Genomic DNA, 4,932 nt, shown 5'->3' on the forward strand with positions numbered 1-4,932 from the left:
AAAATACAACTTTCCTCTAGTTCCTAAATGCTTCCTCACAGAGAATCCAGGGCAGATGATCCCTTCAGGACCAATGGTGTGAGTGGTGATATTGGGAGGGTAGAGGGAGAGTGATTTGGAAAGAGGGAAATGATTGCAAGGATCTACATGTGGCCTCCTCCCTGGGGGACAGACAGCGGAGGAGTGGTTGAAGGGAGACGTAGGACAGGGCAAGATATGACAAAATAATAATTTATAAATTATCAAGGCTCATGGGGGATGGGGGACCGAGGAGGGAGGGGAAGGTGTGGGGACCTGATGTGGGGGGCTTAAGTGGAGAGCAAATGTTTTGAGAATGATGAGGGCAATGAATGTACGGGTTTGCTTTACAGGGTTGATAAGTGTATGGCTTGTGATGGGAATTGTATAGCCCCCTAATAAAACGATTAAAAAAAAAAAAAAGACTAGAAAGCCTGATAGTCACACATACAAACAATACTACAGATCCCTACCTCGTACAAAAATTGACTCAAAATTAAATATGCTGAATTTAATCAAAATTAAAATTTTTATATGTCAAATAATGCTATAAAGAAAGTGAAATGACAACACACAGAATAAGATATATTTGAAATCATATATTTGAAAAGAATCTTTATTTATCCAGGATATGCAAAGAACTCTTACAACTCAGCAATAAAGAGACAACCCAATTTTAAAATGGGCAATGGATTTAGAGAAATTATTTCTCCAAGGGAGATAAACAAATGGCCGATAAGCTTATAAAAAGATGTGCATCTACATGGGAAGAAGCACACCATCATCAGTCAGCGAAGGATTGTAAATTATATTCTGAAGTCAAAGGAGGGATTAGTATCAGAGCCCAAATTGTGAGAATTCAGTTTGTAGAAGGCTGTGGATGGCAGTGGGAGCCCAAGATACATTTGTGGAATCTACATAGGAAATAAGCCTCTGGTGATCTCCCTCTGTCCATAATTGAGGGCTGGGTGGAAAGACTGAGGGAGGGGAGGAATGTGGTTACTAAACAGAGTGCATTGGACAGATCAGTATAGATCAAAGGGATAAACGTGACTTAAACAGTTAAAACAGAAAAAGATTATTTGGAAATTGATTGTGGTAGCAACTGGTTGCCGTACAATACTTCCTGGCGTGATTGAACTATAGAATGATGTATGTATTAAATCGCAATTAAATAAAATTTTAAAAAAGAAAAGTTAGTCAAAGCCATCATTAGGGAAATATAAATCAAAAGTAAAACTTCGCAGCTGCTAGGATAGCTATAATTTTTTTCAAAAACTGAAAATAGCAAGGTTGGCAAACATGTTGAAAAACTGGGGTCTATGTACATTGCTGGTGTAAAATTGTATGGTCACAGTAGAAAACAGTTCAGCATTTCCTCGAAAAAATAAACATAGAAAACACTAAACGAACTAGCCATTCCATTTACAGTTTTGTCAAGTGCATCAAACACATGACCAAACAAAAGCTTGCACACAAATGTTCATTACAGTATTCCTCACATAACTAAAAAGGAGAAATAACACAAATCTCCACCAACACGAATGGGTAAATAAAGCCCATACAATAAAATATTATTTAGCCATGGAAACAGAATGAAGTATTGATACAAGGTACAACAGACCTGAAATGTGAAAACATTACACTACGAGGCCAGTCACATAAGCCAATAAACTGTATGATTTTATTATATGAAATTTATCTCAGTTTGTAAAAAGTTTAAATATCTATTTCAAATCCATTCCATTTATCTTTGTCTCTCCAAAAAACTAAACTCACTGCTATCTGGTAGATTGCAACTCATAAAACACTACCAGGTCTCACTCTTAAATTCCAAATTGATCCATAGGAGTTATCCTTGGGCAGATCTGCAATTGAATTTTCTTTCCCCTTTCTGTAGCTGAAGGAGGTCACATATGGCTTCCACATTTATTTCTTCAATGTTACAGTGCAAATAAAGAAAAACATTTTTCTTACATAATGTACTCTCTACCTTTACTGCATACACACATCCATACATCTCTCACCTTGGAAATAATAATTACAACGAGTAACAAAGTGTTTTGACTTTATCAGGTGAGCAAGGGGTTAAAATTAAAACAGTGGTTTTCTGGCAGTGAGGACCTCCCCAGCGATCATGCCACTTGCAAAGGGTTCCTTCATCCCACTGCCAAAGAGGAAGAGCAAACACAAGAAGTGCAAATGCCTACGTCAGGGATATCAAATGCCCAGGCTGCTGTAAAATCACCATGGTCTTCAGCCACGCACAAACAGTAGTTTTGTGTGTTGGCTGCTCTATTGTCCTCTGGCAGCCTAGGGAGGAAAAGCAAGGTTTACAGAAGGATGCTCCTTTAGACGGAAGCAGCACTAAAAGACCCTGAATCAAGATGTGTAGGAAACCATTTTAATAAACCCATTTTGGATACCAAAAAAAAATTAAAACGGTGGCCATCAGTCTGCAATGGGTTTACCATCTTCCTTCTCAACCTGATCAGTTGCCTCATTGTTCTCCTTTTGTACTTTTGTTTATTCCTAGTTGTTGTTCCAAAGAACTGGAGCTAAGAGACTACAATGATATTAGAGTCTCAAGACACAATGATTCAATGAGATGACAAATGCAAATATGCTTCAGAAACTGTAAAGTGCTTTCAAAATGCAGAGCAGTATCTTAGAAAGAGCTTAAGATTTTAAATTGCATCCATTACTATAACTTAAGTCTGTTATATAGTCACATGATGGTCAAAGATAGAAGTTCAGAGAGTTATGTGCACAAAATTCCGTAAGTGAAGAGCCAGGACTCAAACCCATGTTTTTCTGACTCTACATCCCTTATTTTAAGTATCAATGCCTTTAACTCAATAGCAGTGAGCTTGGTTTGGTATGTCTCTAAAATTATTCTAAATGTAATCAATCCCTACTCTGCGGTGCTTGAAAATCATCATAATTCTTCCTCTTCTTTTCCAGGGTTCTGAACCATTTCTGCCAGGTTCAGTCATGGCTAATGAAACAAAACCAGAATAACAGGAATGGAGAATATTGCAGGTTGAAGTCCTGCTAGAAATTTAATCTCCTTTTTAGAAAAGGGCAGTGGTGCACATTGCACAGCAACCAGATCTCTTGAACGTCAGAGTTGGAAACAACAAAGCCCTGCTTAAAGATGACACCCGACTGCGCTGCTTTGAGTGTGTTAGTCTCTATAGTCCTGGCAATAATCCATTCTCCTACACATTGGGCTCCGGAAAAGGCTCAGTTTCCCCCTTCCAAGTTTCCCGTTCTAGGGCTTCAAGCCATAACCTTTTCTGTTCCAATGATCATTCTGCTTCATCCAAAATTTTAAAATGTGGGGTATATTCTATGTTCACGTCACTGGCCATGACTGAATCAGTTCAAACAGTTTAGAAGACCCGTTCTTTTCCTCACATACTGAGATGTCTGCCTAAAACTGACCCCCACAGCAAGAACTAGCTCTGTGGAGCTGCTTAAAGAGAATTGCTAGAGGTTTCATCCAAACTTTGCCCCAATCAGTTGGTTATAGGGCAATCACCACTGCTTAGGAAATTAGGGCAGGACATTTATACAGCATTCTCTCTGAATCCCTTTATCCTCTTCATTTTATAGTAAAATACCATAGCAAGTGTTTTTGAAAACTCTGAGAAAAAGCAGGGTAAATTATTTATTAAATGAGTGAAGCACTCTAGTTCCATTTTGAGGCACTGATGACAGGGAAAAAAAGTGCTGTGTACAAACCCTGAAATTATATGTATTTTTTAATAAGGAGTCTCCTCTGGAAAAAAAGAAACAACAAACAAACTCAAGGTGATGACAGCTAGCTCTATCTAATAGTCCCTGTGATGCAATATTTAGTAGGAATCATCTAAAACATAAAACAATCCATCGACGTAATAGAAAGTAATTAACTTACATAAAAAAAGAGGTGCCCAAAGGATTAAAAATATTCATCATACATCAAGGCAAGCAATAATCCAAAGACCTAACTTCTAACCATTAAAAAGCAACTAGCCATAAACAAAGATCACATCCTACAGTTTCATGGCATGGCTATTTCCCTGTTGTAAAATATGGGGTTGGGAAATGGAGGCATAATTAGAGTACAGGCAAAGGAAAACATAAGCACAAGAGACAATGGTTTAACTCATCTTTCTGAGTCACCCATCCATTCGACAAACATGTATTGTCAATAAACACCTATTGAAACATGCAGAACCCTGATGCTAAAGCTAAGTGAATGTGCAAGAGACTCACCAAACTGAGTCTGCTGAAGGACAGTTAAGGCTTTCATTATCCATTCTGTGAGCAAAAACTTGAACCTTTAACTCCTCTGTCTGCCTCACCCTCTGTGTCAGCAGTTCTCAACTTGGGGTCACCCGATTCATAACAGTAGTAAAATTACAGTTATGAAGTAAAATTTTGTTGCCACAAAAATAACGTTATGGCTGGGGGGTCACCACAACACAAGGAACTATAATAAAGGGTCGCAGCATTAGGAAGGTTGAGAACCACTGCTCTATGTAATCTCTCAGCAAGATGATTGCAACTATCTCCTTTCTAAAATCCCTCCTTTCTTCAATCTCTTTCCTCTCACTGCCACCAATGTGATTTTTCTCACATCACTAACCAAGCCAGTCATCAACTCATAGCTCTCTAAGGTTAGCATTCCAGCTCCATATTCATAGCAGTTAATTCCCTTCATGACCTGATCTCAAGGTATCATTGTTAAAAGTATGAATAATGAATAGTGTTAAGAGCAAATACTTGGTGTTAGTCTGACCTAGGTTTGAATACTGGCTCTGTCACTTCCTGAACTGCTATAATGTAGATTTCAAACAAGTTAACTTCACCTTGCAGAATCTCTATTTCCTCACTTGGAAGAGGACATAAGAAGTATATTTTTTT

General features: G+C 38.1%; 1 protein-coding gene and 1 pseudogene across 2 annotated transcripts in view; one reads left to right on the top strand and one right to left on the bottom strand.

Annotated features, from left to right (window-relative positions):
• LOC115869150 overlaps positions 1-2,389 on the top strand; it is a 14,658-nt pseudogene extending 12,269 nt beyond the window's left edge.
• MAPKAP1 (MAPK associated protein 1) overlaps positions 1-4,932 on the bottom strand; it is a 301,918-nt gene that overhangs the window by 187,185 nt on the left and 109,801 nt on the right. The window lies entirely within an intron of this gene.

This window comes from Echinops telfairi, unplaced genomic scaffold, assembly GCF_000313985.2.
Source record: "Echinops telfairi isolate 266 unplaced genomic scaffold, ASM31398v2 ScPeMD7_22;HRSCAF=79, whole genome shotgun sequence".
Taxonomy (NCBI): Eukaryota; Metazoa; Chordata; class Mammalia; order Afrosoricida; family Tenrecidae; genus Echinops; species Echinops telfairi.